A 17,122-nucleotide genomic window follows, 5' to 3' on the forward strand; every position below is an offset into this window, starting at 1 on the left:
AATGTTTAGAGCGTTCAGCTGTTATTCAAAAGGTTTGTGGTTCGAGCCCATCCGGGAGCGGTGTTGTGAAGTCTCAGATGTGACGTAAAAAGTTAAAGTTTTTCCACAATACCTGACGAACATTTAATTTTTGGGCTTCCGTGAAGCAATGGTTAGCGCGTTCGGCTGTTAACCGAAAGGTTGGTGGTTCGAGCCCACCCGGGAGCGGTGTTGTGAGGTCTTAGATGTAACGTAAAATTCAGAGTTTTTTAAAAATAACTGACGAACATTTAATTTTTGGGCTTCCGTGGCGCAATGTTTAGAGCGTTCAGCTGTTATTCAAAAGGTTTGTGGTTCGAGCCCATCCGGGAGCGGTGTTGTGAAGTCTCAGATGTGACGTAAAAAGTCAAAGTTTTTCCACAATACCTGACGAACATTTAATTTTTGGGCTTCCGTGAAGCAATGGTTAGCGCGTTCGGCTGTTAACCGAAAGGTTGGTGGTTCGAGCCCACCCGGGAGCGGTGTTGTGAGGTCTTAGATGTAACGTAAAATTCAGAGTTTTTTAAAAATAACTGACGAACATTTAATTTTTGGGCTTCCGTGAAGCAATGGTTAGCGCGTTCGGCTGTTAACCGAAAGGTTGGTGGTTCGAGCCCACCCGGGAGCGGTGTTGTGAAATCTCACATGTAACGTAAAAATGCAAAATTTTTCCACAATACCTGACGATCATTTAATCTTTGGGCTTCCGTTGCGCAATGGTTAACGCCGTCGGCTGTTAACCGAAAGGTTGGTGGTTCGAGCCCATCCGGGAGCTGTGTTGTGAGGTCTTAGATGTAACGTAAAATTCAGAGTTTTTTTAAAAATAACTGACGAACATTTAATTTTTGGGCTTCCGTGGCGCAAAGGTTAGAGCGTTCAGCTGTTATTCAAAAGGTTTGTGGTTCGAGCCCATCCGGGAGCGGTGTTGTGAAGTCTCAGATGTGACGTAAATAGTTAAAGTTTTTCCACAATACCTGACGAACATTTAATCTTTGGGCTTCCGTTGCACAATGGTTAACGCCGTCGGCTGTTAACCGAAAGGTTGGTGGTTCGAGCCCATCCGGGAGCGGTGTTGTGAGGTCTCAGATGTGACGTAAAAAGTCAAAGTTTTTCCACAATACCTGACGAACATTTAATCTTTGGGCTTCCGTGGCGCAATGGTTAGCGCGTTCGGCTGTTAACCGAAAGGTTGGCGGTTCGAGCCCACCCGGGAGCGGTGTTGTGAGATCTCACATGTAACATAAAAATCCGAAGTTTTTCCACAATACCTGACGAACATTTAATCTTTGGGCTTCCGTTGCACAATGGTTAACGCCGTCGGCTGTTAACCGAAAGGTTGGTGGTTCGAGCCCATCCGGGAGCGGTGTTGTGAGGTCTCAGATGTGACGTAAAAATCAAAGTTTTTCCACAATACCTGACGAACATTTAATCTTTGGGCTTCCGTGGCGCAATGGTTAGCGCGTTCGGCTGTTAACCGAAAGGTTGGTGGTTCGAGCCCATCCGAGAGCGGTGTTGTGAGGTCTCAGATGTGACGTAAAAAGTCAAAGTTTTTCCACAATACCTGACGAACATTTAATCTTTGGGCTTCCGTGGCGCAATGGTTAGCGCGTTCGGCTGTTAACCGAAAGTTTGGCGGTTCGAGCCCACCCGGGAGCGGTGTTGTGAGATCTCACATGTAACGTAAAAATCCGAAGTTTTTCCACAATACCTGACGAACATTTAATCTTTGGGCTTCCGTTGCGCAATGTTTAACGCCGTCGGCTGTTAACCGAAAGGTTGGTGGTTCGAGCCCATCCGGGAGCGGTGTTGTGAGGTCTCAGATGTGACGTAAAAAGTCAAAGTTTTTCCACAATACCTGACGAACATTTAATCTTTGGGCTTCCGTTGCGCAATGTTTAACGCCGTCGGCTGTTAACCGAAAGGTTGGTGGTTCGAGCCCATCCGGGAGCGGTGTTGTGAGGTCTTAGATGTAACGTAAAATTCAGAGTTTTTTAAAAATATCTGACGAACATTTAATTTTTGGGCTTCCGTGGCGCAATGGTTAGCGCGTTCAGCTGTTATTCAAAAGGTTTGAGGTTCGAGCCCATCCGGGAGCGGTGTTTTGAAGTCTCGGATGTGACGTACAAAGTCAGAGTTTTTCCACAATACCTGACGACCATTTCATTTCTGAGCTTCCTTGGCTCGAAGGTTAGCGCGTTCGGATGTTAACCAAAAGGTTGGTGGTTCGAGCCCACCCGGCTGCCGTGTTGTGAAGTCTCAAATGTAACGTAAAAAGCCAAAGTTTTCCACAATACCTGACGACCGTTTAATTTTTGAGCTTCCGTGGCGCAATGGTTAGCGCGTTCGGCTGTTAACCGAAAGGTTGGTGGTTCGAGCCCACCCGGGAGCGGTGTTGTGAGATCTCAAACGTAATGTCAAATGCCAAAGTTTTTCCACAATACCTGACAAACATTTAATCTTTGGGCTTCCGTGGCGCAATGGTTAGCGCGTTCGGCTGTTAACTGAAAGGTTGGTGGTTCGAGACCATCCGGGAGCGGTGTTGTGAGGTCTCAGATGTGACGTAAAAAGTCAAAGTTTTTCCACAATACCTGACGAACATTTAATCTCTGGGCTTCCGTGGCGCAATGGTTAGCGCGTTCGGCTGTTAACCGAAAGGTTGGTGGTTCGAACCCATCCGTGAGCGGTGTTGTGAGGTCTCAGATGTGACGTAAAAAGTCAAAGTTTTTCCACAATACCTGACGAACATTTAATTTTTGGGCTTCCGTGGCGCAATGGTTAGCGCGTTCGGCTGTTAACCGAAAGGTTGGTGGTTCGAGCCCACCCGGGAGCGGTGTTGTGAAATCTCACATGTAACGTAAAAATCCAAAGTTTTTCCACAATACCTGACGAACATTTAATCTTTGGGCTTCCGTTGCGCAATGGTTAACGCCGTCGGCTGTTAACCGAAAGGTTGGTGGTTCGAGCCCATCCGGGAGCTGTGTTGTGAGGTCTTAGATGTAACGTAAAATTCAGAGTTTTTTAAATATAACTGACGAACATTTAATTTTTGGGCTTCCGTGGCGCAAAGGTTAGAGCGTTCAGCTGTTATTCAAAAGGTTTGTGGTTCGAGCACATCCGGGAGCGGTGTTGTGAAGTCTCAGATGTGACGTAAATAGTTAAAGTTTTTCCACAATACCTGACAAACATTTAATCTTTGGGCTTCCGTTGCACAATGGTTAACGCCGTCGGCTGTTAACCGAAAGGTTGGTGGTTCGAGCCCATCCGGGAGCGGTGTTATGAGGTCTCAGATGTGACGTAAAAAGTCAAAGTTTTTCCACAATACCTGACGAACATTTAATCTTTGGGCTTCCGTGGCGCAATGGTTAGCGCGTTCGGCTGTTAACCGAAAGGTTGGTGGTTCGAGCCCATCCGAGAGCGGTGTTGTGAGGTCTCAGATGTGACGTAAAAAGTCAAAGTTTTTCCACAATACCTGACGAACAATTAATCTTTGGGCTTCCGTGGCGCAATGGTTAGCGCGTTCGGCTGTTATCCGAAAGGTTGGCGGTTCGAGCCCACCCGGGAGCGGTGTTGTGAGATCTCACATGTAACGTAAAAATCCGAAGTTTTTCCACAATACCTGACGAACATTTAATCTTTGGGCTTCCGTTGCGCAATGTTTAACGCCGTCGGCTGTTAACCGAAAGGTTGGTGGTTCGAGCCCATCCGGGAGCGGTGTTGTGAGGTCTTAGATGTAACGTAAAATTCAGAGTTTTTTTAAAAATAACTGACGAACATTTAATTTTTGGGCTTCCGTGGCGCAAAGGTTAGAGCGTTCAGCTGTTATTCAAAAGGTTTGTGGTTCGAGCCCATCCGGGAGCGGTGTTGTGAAGTCTCAGATGTGACGTAAATAGTTAAAGTTTTTCCACAATACCTGACGAACATTTAATCTTTGGGCTTCCGTTGCACAATGGTTAACGCCGTCGGCTGTTAACCGAAAGGTTGGTGGTTCGAGCCCATCCGGGAGCGGTGTTGTGAGGTCTCAGATGTGACGTAAAAAGTCAAAGTTTTTCCACAATACCTGACGAACATTTAATCTTTGGGCTTCCGTGGCGCAATGGTTAGCGCGTTCGGCTGTTAACCGAAAGGTTGGCGGTTCGAGCCCACCCGGGAGCGGTGTTGTGAGATCTCACATGTAACGTAAAAATCCGAAGTTTTTCCACAATACCTGACGAACATTTAATCTTTGGGCTTCCGTTGCACAATGGTTAACGCCGTCGGCTGTTAACCGAAAGGTTGGTGGTTCGAGCCCATCCGGGAGCGGTGTTGTGAGGTCTCAGATGTGACGTAAAAAGTCAAAGTTTTTCCACAATACCTGACGAACATTTAATCTTTGGGCTTCCGTGGCGCAATGGTTAGCGCGTTCGGCTGTTAACCGAAAGGTTGGTGGTTCGAGCCCATCCGAGAGCGGTGTTGTGAGGTCTCAGATGTGACGTAAAAAGTCAAAGTTTTTCCACAATACCTGACGAACATTTAATCTTTGGGCTTCCGTGGCGCAATGGTTAGCGCGTTCGGCTGTTAACCGAAAGGTTGGCGGTTCGAGCCCACCCGGGAGCGGTGTTGTGAGATCTCACATGTAACGTAAAAATCCGAAGTTTTTCCACAATACCTGACGAACATTTAATCTTTGGGCTTCCGTTGCGCAATGTTTAACGCCGTCGGCTGTTAACCGAAAGGTTGGTGGTTCGAGCCCATCCGGGAGCGGTGTTGTGAGGTCTCAGATGTGACGTAAAAAGTCAAAGTTTTTCCACAATACCTGACGAACATTTAATTTTTGGGCTTCCGTGAAGCAATGGTTAGCGCGTTCGGCTGTTAACCGAAAGGTTGGTGGTTCGAGCCCACCCGGGAGCGGTGTTGTGAGGTCTTAGATGTAACGTAAATTCAGAGTTTTTTAAAAATATCTGACGAACATTTAATTTTTGGGCTTCCGTGGCGCAATGGTTAGCGCGTTCAGCTGTTATTCAAAAGGTTTGAGGTTCGAGCCCATCCGGGAGCGGTGTTTTGAAGTCTCGGATGTGACGTACAAAGTCAGAGTTTTTCCACAATACCTGACGACCATATCATTTCTGAGCTTCCTTGGCTCGAAGGTTAGCGCGTTCGGATGTTATCCAAAAGGTTGGTGGTTCGAGCCCACCCGGCTGCCGTGTTGTGAAGTGTCAAATGTAACGTAAAAAGCCAAAGTTTTTCCACAATACCTGACGACCGTTTAATTTTTGAGCTTCCGTGGCGCAATGGTTAGCGCGTTCGGCTATTAACCGAAAGGTTGGTGGTTCGACCCCACCCGGGAGCGGTGTTGTGAGATCTCAAACGTAATGTCAAATGCCAAAGTTTTTCCACAATACCTGACAAACATTTAATCTTTGGGCTTCCGTGGCGCAATGGTTAGCGCGTTCGGCTGTTAACTGAAAGGTTGGTGGTTCGAGACCATCCGGGAGCGGTGTTGTGAGGTCTCAGATGTGACGGAAAAAGTCAAAGTTTTTCCACAATACCTGACGACCATTTAATTTTTGAGCTTCCGTGGCGCAATGGTTAGCGCGTTCGGCTGTTAACCGAAAGGTTGGTGGTTCGAGCCCATCCGGGAGTGGTGTTGTGAGGTCTCAGATGTGACGTAAAAAGTCAAAGTTTTTCCACAATACCTGACGAACATTTAATCTTTGGGCTTCCGTTGCGCAATGTTTAACGCCGTCGGCTGTTAACCGAAAGGTTGGTGGTTCGAGCCCATCCGGGAGCGGTGTTGTGAGGTCTTAGATGTAACGTAAAATTCAGAGTTTTTTAAAAATATCTGACGAACATTTAATTTTTGGGCTTCCGTGGCGCAATGGTTAGCGCGTTCAGCTGTTATTCAAAAGGTTTGAGGTTCGAGCCCATCCGGGAGCGGTGTTTTGAAGTCTCGGATGTGACGTACAAAGTCAGAGTTTTTCCACAATACCTGACGACCATTTCATTTCTGAGCTTCCTTGGCTCGAAGGTTAGCGCGTTCGGATGTTAACCAAAAGGTTGGTGGTTCGAGCCCACCCGGCTGCCGTGTTGTGAAGTCTCAAATGTAACGTAAAAAGCCAAAGTTTTCCACAATACCTGACGACCGTTTAATTTTTGAGCTTCCGTGGCGCAATGGTTAGCGCGTTCGGCTGTTAACCGAAAGGTTGGTGGTTCGAGCCCACCCGGGAGCGGTGTTGTGAGATCTCAAACGTAATGTCAAATGCCAAAGTTTTTCCACAATACCTGACAAACATTTAATCTTTGGGCTTCCGTGGCGCAATGGTTAGCGCGTTCGGCTGTTAACTGAATGGTTGGTGGTTCGAGACCATCCGGGAGCGGTGTTGTGAGGTCTCAGATGTGACGTAAAAAGTCAAAGTTTTTCCACAATACCTGACGAACATTTAATCTCTGGGCTTCTGTGGCGCAATGGTTAGCGCGTTCGGCTGTTAACCGAAAGGTTGGTGGTTCGAACCCATCCGTGAGCGGTGTTTCGAGGTCTCAGATGTGACGTAAAAAGTCAAAGTTTTTCCACAATACCTGACGAACATTTAATTTTTGGGCTTCCGTGGCGCAATGGTTAGCGCGTTCGGCTGTTAACCGAAAGGTTGGTGGTTCGAGCCCACCCGGGAGCGGTGTTGTGAAATCTCACATGTAACGTAAAAATCCAAAGTTTTTCCACAATACCTGACGAACATTTAATCCTTGGGCTTCCGTTGCGCAATGGTTAACGCCGTCGGCTGTTAACCGAAAGGTTGGTGGTTCGAGCCCATCCGGGAGCTGTGTTGTGAGGTCTTAGATGTAACGTAAAATTCAGAGTTTTTTAAATATAACTGACGAACATTTAATTTTTGGGCTTCCGTGGCGCAAAGGTTAGAGCGTTCAGCTGTTATTCAAAAGGTTTGTGGTTCGAGCACATCCGGGAGCGGTGTTGTGAAGTCTCAGATGTGACGTAAATAGTTAAAGTTTTTCCACAATACCTGACAAACATTTAATCTTTGGGCTTCCGTTGCACAATGGTTAACGCCGTCGGCTGTTAACCGAAAGGTTGGTGGTTCGAGCCCATCCGGGAGCGGTGTTATGAGGTCTCAGATGTGACGTAAAAAGTCAAAGTTTTTCCACAATACCTGACGAACATTTAATCTTTGGGCTTCCGTGGCGCAATGGTTAGCGCGTTCGGCTGTTAACCGAAAGGTTGGTGGTTCGAGCCCATCCGAGAGCGGTGTTGTGAGGTCTCAGATGTGACGTAAAAAGTCAAAGTTTTTCCACAATACCTGACGAACATTTAATCTTTGGGCTTCCGTGGCGCAATGGTTAGCGCGTTCGGCTGTTATCCGAAAGGTTGGCGGTTCGAGCCCACCCGGGAGCGGTGTTGTGAGATCTCACATGTAACGTAAAAATCCGAAGTTTTTCCACAATACCTGACGAACATTTAATCTTTGGGCTTCCGTTGCGCAATGTTTAACGCCGTCGGCTGTTAACCGAAAGGTTGGTGGTTCGAGCCCATCCGGGAGCGGTGTTGTGAGGTCTTAGATGTAACGTAAAATTCAGAGTTTTTTAAAAATATCTGACGAACATTTAATTTTTGGGCTTCCGTGGCGCAATGGTTAGCGCGTTCAGCTGTTATTCAAAAGGTTTGAGGTTCGAGCCCATCCGGGAGCGGTGTTTTGAAGTCTCGGATGTGACGTACAAAGTCAGTTTTTCCACAATACCTGACGACCATATCATTTCTGAGCTTCCTTGGCTTGAAGGTTAGCGCGTTCGGATGTTAACCAAAAGGTTGGTGGTTCGAGCCCACCCGGCTGCCGTGTTGTGAAGTGTCAAATGTAACGTAAAAAGCCAAAGTTTTTCCACAATACCTGACGACCGTTTAATTTTTGAGCTTCCGTGGCGCAATGGTTAGCGCGTTCGGCTGTTAACCGAAAGGTTGGTGGTTCGAGCCCACCCGGGAGCGGTGTTGTGAGATCTCAAACGTAATGTCAAATGCCAAAGTTTTTCCACAATACCTGACAAACATTTAATCTTTGGGCTTCCGTGGCGCAATGGTTAGCGCGTTCGGCTGTTAACTGAAAGGTTGGTGGTTCGAGACCATCCGGGAGTGGTGTTGTGAGGTCTCAGATGTGACGGAAAAAGTCAAAGTTTTTCCACAATACCTGACGACCATTTAATTTTTGAGCTTCCGTGGCGCAATGGTTAGCGCGTTCGGCTGTTAACCGAAAGGTTGGTGGTTCGAGCCCATCCGGGAGTGGTGTTGTGAGGTCTCAGATGTGACGTAAAAAGTCAAAGTTTTTCCACAATACCTGACGAACATTTAATCTTTGGGCTTCCGTTGCGCAATGTTTAACGCCGTCGGCTGTTAACCGAAAGGTTGGTGGTTCGAGCCCATCCGGGAGCGGTGTTGTGAGGTCTTAGATGTAACGTAAAATTCAGAGTTTTTTAAAAATATCTGACGAACATTTAATTTTTGGGCTTCCGTGGCGCAATGGTTAGCGCGTTCAGCTGTTATTCAAAAGGTTTGAGGTTCGAGCCCATCCGGGAGCGGTGTTTTGAAGTCTCGGATGTGACGTACAAAGTCAGAGTTTTTCCACAATACCTGACGACCATTTCATTTCTGAGCTTCCTTGGCTCGAAGGTTAGCGCGTTCGGATGTTAACCAAAAGGTTGGTGGTTCGAGCCCACCCGGCTGCCGTGTTGTGAAGTCTCAAATGTAACGTAAAAAGCCAAAGTTTTCCACAATACCTGACGTCCGTTTAATTTTTGAGCTTCCGTGGCGCAATGGTTAGCGCGTTCGGCTGTTAACCGAAAGGTTGGTGGTTCGAGCCCACCCGGGAGCGGTGTTGTGAGATCTCAAACGTAATGTCAAATGCCAAAGTTTTTCCACAATACCTGACAAACATTTAATCTTTGGGCTTCCGTGGCGCAATGGTTAGCGCGTTCGGCTGTTAACTGAAAGGTTGGTGGTTCGAGACCATCCGGGAGCGGTGTTGTGAGGTCTCAGATGTGACGTAAAAATCAAAGTTTTTCCACAATACCTGACGAACATTTAATCTTTGGGCTTCCGTGGCGCAATGGTTAACGCCGTCGGCTGTTAACCGAAAGGTTGGTGGTTCGAGCCCATCCGGAAGCTGTGTTGTGAGGTCTTAGATGTAACGTAAAATTCAGAGTTTTTTAAATATATCTGACGAACATTTAATTTTTGGGCTTCCGTGGCGCAAAGGTTAGAGCGTTCAGCTGTTATTCAAAAGGTTTGTGGTTCGAGCACATCCGGGAGCGGTGTTGTGAAGTCTCAGATGTGACGTAAATAGTTAAAGTTTTTCCACAATACCTGACAAACATTTAATCTTTGGGCTTCCGTTGCACAATGGTTAACGCCGTCGGCTGTTAACCGAAAGGTTGGAGGTTCGAGCCCATCCGGGAGCGGTGTTGTGAGGTCTCAGATGTGACGTAAAAAGTCAAAGTTTTTCCACAATACCTGACGAACATTTAATCTTTGGGCTTCCGTGGCGCAATGATTAGCGCGTTCGGCTGTTAACCGAAAGGTTGCTGGTTCGAGCCCATCCGAGAGCGGTGTTGTGAGGTCTCAGATGTGACGTAAAAAGTCAAAGTTTTTCCACAATACCTGACGAACATTTAATCTTTGGGCTTCCGTGGCGCAATGGTTAGCGCGTTCGGCTGTTATCCGAAAGGTTGGCGGTTCGAGCCCACCCGGGAGAGGTGTTGTGAGATCTCACATGTAACGCAAAAATCCGAGGTTTTTCCACAATACCTGACGAACATTTAATCTTTGGGCTTCCGTTGCGCAATGTTTAACGCCGTCGGCTGTTAACCGAAAGGTTGGTGGTTCGAGCCCATCCGGGAGCGGTGTTGTGAGGTCTTAGATGTAACGTAAAATTCAGAGTTTTTTAAAAATATCTGACGAACATTTAATTTTTGGGCTTCCGTGGCGCAATGGTTAGCGCGTTCAGCTGTTATTCAAAAGGTTTGAGGTTCGAGCCCATCCGGGAGCGGTGTTTTGAAGTCTCGGATGTGACGTACAAAGTCAGAGTTTTTCCACAATACCTGACGACCATTTCATTTCTGAGCTTCCTTGGCTCGAAGGTTAGCGCGTTCGGATGTTAACCAAAAGGTTGGTGGTTCGAGCCCACCCGGCTGCCGTGTTGTGAAGTCTCAAATGTAACGTAAAAAGCCAAAGTTTTTCCACAATACCTGACGACCGTTTAATTTTTGAGCTTCCGTGGCGCAATGGTTAGCGCGTTCGGCTGTTAACTGAAAGGTTGGTGGTTCGAGCCCACCCGGGAGCGGTGTTGTGAGATCTCAAACGTAATGTCAAATGCCAAAGTTTTTCCACAATACCTGACAAACATTTAATCTTTGGGCTTCCGTGGCGCAATGGTTAGCGCGTTCGGCTGTTAACTGAAAGGTTGGTGGTTCGAGACCATCCGTGAGCGGTGTTGTGAGGTCTCAGATGTGACGTAAAAAGTCAAAGTTTTTCCACAATACCTGACGAACATTTAATTTTTGGGCTTCCGTGGCGCAATGGTTAGCGCGTTCGGCTGTTAACCGAAAGGTTGGTTGTTCGAGCCCACCCGGGAGCGGTGTTGTGAAATCTCATATGTAACGTAAAAATCCAAACTTTTTCCACAATACCTGACGAACATTTAATCGTTGGGGTTCCGTTGCGCAATGGTTAACGCCGTCGGCTGTTACCGAAAGGTTGGTGGTTCGAGCCCATCCGGGAGCGGTGTTGTGAGGTCTTAGATGTAACGTAAAATTCAGAGTTTTTTAAAAATAACTGACGAACATTTAATTTTTGGGCTTACTTGGCGCAATGGTTAGAGCGTTCAGCTGTTATTCAAAAGGTTTGTGGTTCGAGCCCATCCGGGAGCGGTGTTGTGAAGTCTCAGATGTGACGTAAAAAGTCAAAGTTTTTCCACAATACCTGACGACCATTTCATTTCTGAGCTTCCTTGGCTCCATGGTTAGCGTGTTCGGATGTTAACCTTAAGGTTGGTGGTTCGAGCCCACCCGGGAGCAGTGTTGTGAAGTCTCAAATGTAACGTAAAAAGTCAAAGTTTTTCCACATACCTGACGACCATTTAATTTTTGAACTTCCGTGGCGCAATGGTTAGCGCGTTCGGCTGTTAACCGAAAGGTTGGTGGTTCGAGCCCATCCGGGAGCGCTGTTGTGAGGTCTCAGATGTGACGTAAAAAGTCAAAGTTTTTCCACAATACCTGACGACCATTTCATTTCTGAGCTTCCTTGGCTCCATGGTTAGCGTGTTCGGCTGTTAACCGAAAGGTTGGTGGTTCGAGCCCACCCGGGAGCGGTGTTGTGAGATCTCAAACGTAATGTCAAATGCCAAAGTTTTTCCACAATACCTGACAAACATTTAATCTTTGGGCTTCCGTGGCGCAATGGTTAGCGCGTTCGGCTGTTAACTGAAAGGTTGGTGGTTCGAGACCATCCGTGAGCGGTGTTGTGAGGTCTCAGATGTGACGTAAAAAGTCAAAGTTTTTTCACAATACCTGACGAACATTTAATTTTTGGGCTTCTGTGGCGCAATGGTTAGCGCGTTCGGCTGTTAACCGAAAGGTTGGTTGTTCGAGCCCACCCGGGAGCGGTGTTGTGAAATCTCATATGTAACGTAAAAATCCAAACTTTTTCCACAATACCTGACGAACATTTAATCGTTGGGCTTCCGTTGCGCAATGGTTAACGCCGTCGGCTGTTACCGAAAGGTTGGTGGTTCGAGCCCATCCGGGAGCGGTGTTGTGAGGTCTTAGATGTAACGTAAAATTCAGAGTTTTTTAAAAATATCTGACGAACATTTAATTTTTGGGCTTCCGTGGCGCAATGGTTAGCGCGTTCAGCTGTTATTCAAAAGGTTTGAGGTTCGAGCCCATCCGGGAGCGGTGTTTTGAAGTCTCGGATGTGACGTACAAAGTCAGAGTTTTTCCACAATACCTGACGACCATTTCATTTCTGAGCTTCCTTGGCTCGAAGGTTAGCGCGTTCGGATGTTAACCAAAAGGTTGGTGGTTCGAGCCCACCCGGCTGCCGTGTTGTGAAGTGTCAAATGTAACGTAAAAAGCCAAAGTTTTTCCACAATACCTGACGACCGTTTAATTTTTGAGCTTCCGTGGCGCAATGGTTAGCGCGTTCGGCTGTTAACCGAAAGGTTGGTGGTTCGAGCCCACCCGGGAGCGGTGTTGTGAGATCTCAAACGTAATGTCAAATGCCAAAGTTTTTCCACAATACCTGACAAACATTTAATCTTTGGGCTTCCGTGGCGCAATGGTTAGCGCGTTCGGCTGTTAACTGAAAGGTTGGTGGTTCGAGACCATCCGTGAGCGGTGTTGTGAGGTCTCAGATGTGACGTAAAATGTCAAAGTTTTTCCACAATACCTGACGAACATTTAATTTTTGGGCTTCCGTGGCGCAATGGTTAGCGCGTTCGGCTGTTAACCGAAAGGTTGGTTGTTCGAGCCCACCCGGGAGCGGTGTTGTGAAATCTCATATGTAACGTAAAAATCCAAACTTTTTCCACAATACCTGACGAACATTTAATCGTTGGGCTTCCGTTGCGCAATGGTTAACGCCGTCGGCTGTTACCGAAAGGTTGGTGGTTCGAGCCCATCCGGGAGCGGTGTTGTGAGGTCTTAGATGTAACGTAAAATTCAGAGTTTTTTAAAAATATCTGACGAACATTTAATTTTTGGGCTTCCATGGCGCAATGGTTAGCGCGTTCAGCTGTTATTCAAAAGGTTTGAGGTTCGAGCCCATCCGGGAGCGGTGTTTTGAAGTCTCGGATGTGACGTACAAAGTCAGAGTTTTTCCACAATACCTGACGACCATTTCATTTCTGAGCTTCCTTGGCTCGAAGGTTAGCGCGTTCGGATGTTAACCAAAAGGTTGGTGGTTCGAGCCCACCCGGCTGCCGTGTTGTGAAGTGTCAAATGTAACGTAAAAAGCCAAAGTTTTTCCACAATACCTGACGACCGTTTAATTTTTGAGCTTCCGTGGCGCAATGGTTAGCGCGTTCGGCTGTTAACCGAAAGGTTGGTGGTTCGAGCCCACCCGGGAGCGGTGTTGTGAGATCTCAAACGTAATGTCAAATGCCAAAGTTTTTCCACAATACCTGACAAACATTTAATCTTTGGGCTTCCGTGGCGCAATGGTTAGCGCGTTCGGCTGTTAACTGAAAGGTTGGTGGTTCGAGACCATCCGTGAGCGGTGTTGTGAGGTCTCAGATGTGACGTAAAATGTCAAAGTTTTTCCACAATACCTGACGAACATTTAATTTTTGGGCTTCCGTGGCGCAATGGTTAGCGCGTTCGGCTGTTAACCGAAAGGTTGGTTGTTCGAGCCCACCCGGGAGCGGTGTTGTGAAATCTCATATGTAACGTAAAAATCCAAACTTTTTCCACAATACCTGACGAACATTTAATCGTTGGGCTTCCGTTGCGCAATGGTTAACGCCGTCGGCTGTTACCGAAAGGTTGGTGGTTCGAGCCCATCCGGGAGCGGTGTTGTGAGGTCTTAGATGTAACGTAAAATTCAGAGTTTTTTAAAAATAACTGACGAACATTTAATTTTTGGGCTTACTTGGCGCAATGGTTAGAGCGTTCAGCTGTTATTCAAAAGGTTTGTGGTTCGAGCCCATCCGGGAGCGGTGTTGTGAAGTCTCAGATGTGACGTAAAAAGTCAAAGTTTTTCCACAATACCTGACGACCATTTCATTTCTGAGCTTCCTTGGCTCCATGGTTAGCGTGTTCGGATGTTAACCTTAAGGTTGGTGGTTCGAGCCCACCCGGGAGCAGTGTTGTGAAGTCTCAAATGTAACGTAAAAAGTCAAAGTTTTTCCACATACCTGACGACCATTTAATTTTTGAGCTTCCGTGGCGCAATGGTTAGCGCGTTCGGCTGTTAACCGAAAGGTTGGTGGTTCGAGCCCATCCGGGAGCGGTGTTGTGAGGTCTCAGATGTGACGTAAAAAGTCAAAGTTTTTCCACAATACCTGACGACCATTTCATTTCTGAGCTTCCTTGGCTCCATGGTTAGCGTGTTCGGCTGTTAACCGAAAGGTTGGTGGTTCGAGCCCACCCGGGAGCGGGGTTGTGAGATCTCAAACGTAATGTCAAATGCCAAAGTTTTTCCACAATACCTGACAAACATTTAATCTTTGGGCTTCCGTGGCGCAATGGTTAGCGCGTTCGGCTGTTAACCGAAAGGCTGGTGGTTCGAGCCCATCCGTGAGCGGTGTTGTGAGGTCTCAGATGTGACGTAAAAAGTCAAAGTTTTTCCACAATACCTGACGAACATTTAATTTTTGGGCTTCCGTGGCGCAATGGTTAACGCCGTCGGCTGTTACCGAAAGGTTGGTGGTTCGAGCCCATCCGGGAGCGGTGTTGTGAGGTCTTAGATGTAACGTAAAATTCAGAGTTTTTTAAAAATAACTGACGAACATTTAATTTTTGGGCTTACTTGGCGCAATGGTTAGAGCGTTCAGCTGTTATTCAAAAGGTTTGTGGTTCGAGCCCATCCGGGAGCGGTGTTGTGAAGTCTCAGATGTGACGTAAAAAGTCAAAGTTTCTCCACAATACCTGACGACCATTTCATTTCTGAGCTTCCTTGGCTCCATGGTTAGCGTGTTCGGATGTTAACCTTAAGGTTGGTGGTTCGAGCCCACCCGGGAGCAGTGTTGTGAAGTCTCAAATGTAACGTAAAAAGTCAAAGTTTTTCCACATACCTGACGACCATTTAATTTTTGAGCTTCCGTGGCGCAATGGTTAGCGCGTTCGGCTGTTAACCGAAAGGTTGGTGGTTCGAGCCCATCCGGGAGCGCTGTTGTGAGGTCTCAGATGTGACGTAAAAAGTCAAAGTTTTTCCACAATACCTGACGACCATTTCATTTCTGAGCTTCCTTGGCTCCATGGTTAGCGTGTTCGGCTGTTAACCGAAAGGTTGGTGGTTCGAGCCCACCCGGGAGCGGTGTTGTGAGATCTCAAACGTTATGTCAAATGCCAAAGTTTTTCCACAATACCTGACAAACATTTAATCTTTGGGCTTCCGTGGCGCAATGGTTAGCGCGTTCGGCTGTTAACTGAAAGGTTGGTGGTTCGAGACCATCCGTGAGCGGTGTTGTGAGGTCTCAGATGTGACGTAAAAAGTCAAAGTTTTCCATAATACCTGACGAACATTTAATTTTTGGGCTTCTGTGGCGCAATGGTTAGCGCGTTCGGCTGTTAACCGAAAGGTTGGTTGTTCGAGCCCACCCGGGAGCGGTGTTGTGAAATCTCATATGTAACGTAAAAATCCAAACTTTTTCCACAATACCTGACGAACATTTAATCGTTGGGCTTCCGTTGCGCAATGGTTAACGCCGTCGGCTGTTACCGAAAGGTTGGTGGTTCGAGCCCATCCGGGAGCGGTGTTGTGAGGTCTTAGATGTAACGTAAAATTCAGAGTTTTTTAAAAATAACTGACGAACATTTAATTTTTGAACTTACTTGGCGCAATGGTTAGAGCGTTCAGCTGTTATTCAAAAGGTTTGTGGTTCGAGCCCATCCGGGAGCGGTGTTGTGAAGTCTCAGATGTGACGTAAAAAGTCAAAGTTTTTCCACAATACCTGACGACCATTTCATTTCTGAGCTTCCTTGGCTCCATGGTTAGCGTGTTCGGATGTTAACCTTAAGGTTGGTGGTTCGAGCCCACCCGGGAGCAGTGTTGTGAAGTCTCAAATGTAACGTAAAAAGTCAAAGTTTTTCCACATACCTGACGACCATTTAATTTTTGAGCTTCCGTGGCGCAATGGTTAGCGCGTTCGGCTGTTAACCGAAAGGTTGGTGGTTCGAGCCCATCCGGGAGCGGTGTTGTGAGGTCTCAGATGTGACGTAAAAAGTCAAAGTTTTTCCACAATACCTGACGAACATTTAATCTTTGGGCTTCCTTGAAGCAATGGTTAGCGCGTTCGGCTGTCAACCGAAAGGTTGGTGGTTCGAGCCCACCCGGGAGCGGTGTTGTGAGATCTCAAACGTAATGTCAAATGCCAAAGTTTTTCCACAATACCTGACAAACATTTAATCTTTGGGCTTCCGTGGCGCAATGGTTAACGCCGTCGGCTGTTAACCGAAAGGTTGGTGGTTCGAGCCCATCCGGGAGCTGTGTTGTGAGGTCTTAGATGTAACGTAAAATTCAGAGTTTTTTAATAATAACTGACGAACATTTTATTTTTGGGCTTCCGTGGCGCAATGGTTAGAGCGTTCAGCTGTTATTCAAAAGGTTTGTGGTTCGAGCCCATCCGGGAGCGGTGTTGTGAAGTCTCAGATGTGACGTAAAAAGTCAAAGTTTTTCCACAATACCTGACGAACATTTAATCTTTGGGCTTCCGTTGCACAATGGTTAACGCCGTCGGCTGTTAACCGAAAGGTTGGTGGTTCGAGCCCATCCGGGAGCGGTGTTGTGAGGTCTTAGATATAACGTAAAATTCAGAGTTTTTTAAAAATAACTGACGAACATTTAATTTTTGGTCTTCCGTGGCGCATTGGTTATAGCGTTCAGATGTTATTCAAAAGGTTTGTGGTTCGAGCCCATCCGGGAGCGGTGTTGTGAAGTCTCAGATGTGACGTAAAAATTCAAAGTTTTTCCACAATACCTGACGAACATTTAATCTTTGGGCTTCCGTTGCGCAATGGTTAACGCCGTCGGCTGTTAACCGAAAGGTTGGTGGTTTGAGCCCATTCGGGAGCGGTGTTGTGAGGTCTTAGATGTAACGTAAAAAGTCAAAGTTTTTCCACATACCTGACGACCATTTAATTTTTGAGCTTCCGTGGCGCAATGGTTAGCGCGTTCGGCTGTTAACCGAAAGGTTGGTGGTTCGAGCCCATCCGTGAGCGGTGTTGTGAGGTCTCAGATGTGACGTAAAAAGTCAAAATTTTTCCACAATACCTGACGAACATTTAATTTTTGGGCTTCCGTGGCGCAATGGTTAGCGCGTTCGGCTGTTAACCGAAAGGTTGGTGGTTCGAGCCCACCCGGGAGCGGTGTTGTGAAATCTCATATGTAACGTAAAAATCCAAACTTTTTCCACAA

At 46.9% G+C, this 17,122-nt stretch overlaps 10 non-coding genes across 10 annotated transcripts; all 10 read left to right on the forward strand.

Moving 5' to 3' along the window:
- The first annotated feature begins 2,334 nt into the window (after window positions 1-2,334).
- Window positions 2,335-2,407, forward strand: TRNAN-GUU (transfer RNA asparagine (anticodon GUU)). Its single transcript has one exon. It is a non-coding gene; the product is annotated as a tRNA-Asn (tRNA).
- Window positions 2,408-2,775: 368 nt separating this feature from the next.
- Window positions 2,776-2,848, forward strand: TRNAN-GUU (transfer RNA asparagine (anticodon GUU)). The gene has a single exon. It is a non-coding gene; the product is annotated as a tRNA-Asn (tRNA).
- Window positions 2,849-5,271: 2,423 nt separating this feature from the next.
- TRNAN-AUU (transfer RNA asparagine (anticodon AUU)) lies at window positions 5,272-5,344 on the forward strand. Its single transcript has one exon. It is a non-coding gene; the product is annotated as a tRNA-Asn (tRNA).
- Window positions 5,345-6,151: 807 nt separating this feature from the next.
- On the forward strand, window positions 6,152-6,224 carry TRNAN-GUU (transfer RNA asparagine (anticodon GUU)). Its single transcript has one exon. It is a non-coding gene; the product is annotated as a tRNA-Asn (tRNA).
- A 368-nt stretch (window positions 6,225-6,592) lies between these two features.
- On the forward strand, window positions 6,593-6,665 carry TRNAN-GUU (transfer RNA asparagine (anticodon GUU)). The gene has a single exon. It is a non-coding gene; the product is annotated as a tRNA-Asn (tRNA).
- Window positions 6,666-7,911: 1,246 nt separating this feature from the next.
- Window positions 7,912-7,984, forward strand: TRNAN-GUU (transfer RNA asparagine (anticodon GUU)). Its single transcript has one exon. It is a non-coding gene; the product is annotated as a tRNA-Asn (tRNA).
- An 807-nt stretch (window positions 7,985-8,791) lies between these two features.
- TRNAN-GUU (transfer RNA asparagine (anticodon GUU)) lies at window positions 8,792-8,864 on the forward strand. Its single transcript has one exon. It is a non-coding gene; the product is annotated as a tRNA-Asn (tRNA).
- Window positions 8,865-12,164: 3,300 nt separating this feature from the next.
- On the forward strand, window positions 12,165-12,237 carry TRNAN-GUU (transfer RNA asparagine (anticodon GUU)). The gene has a single exon. It is a non-coding gene; the product is annotated as a tRNA-Asn (tRNA).
- Window positions 12,238-13,044: 807 nt separating this feature from the next.
- TRNAN-GUU (transfer RNA asparagine (anticodon GUU)) lies at window positions 13,045-13,117 on the forward strand. The gene has a single exon. It is a non-coding gene; the product is annotated as a tRNA-Asn (tRNA).
- Window positions 13,118-17,000: 3,883 nt separating this feature from the next.
- On the forward strand, window positions 17,001-17,073 carry TRNAN-GUU (transfer RNA asparagine (anticodon GUU)). The gene has a single exon. It is a non-coding gene; the product is annotated as a tRNA-Asn (tRNA).
- The last annotated feature ends 49 nt before the right edge of the window (window positions 17,074-17,122 follow it).

The sequence above is a fragment of the Phalangium opilio genome, unplaced genomic scaffold, assembly GCF_054372755.1.
Source record: "Phalangium opilio isolate 3A_F unplaced genomic scaffold, DU_Popi_V2 ptg000352l_1, whole genome shotgun sequence".
NCBI classification, from domain to species: domain Eukaryota; kingdom Metazoa; phylum Arthropoda; class Arachnida; order Opiliones; family Phalangiidae; genus Phalangium; species Phalangium opilio.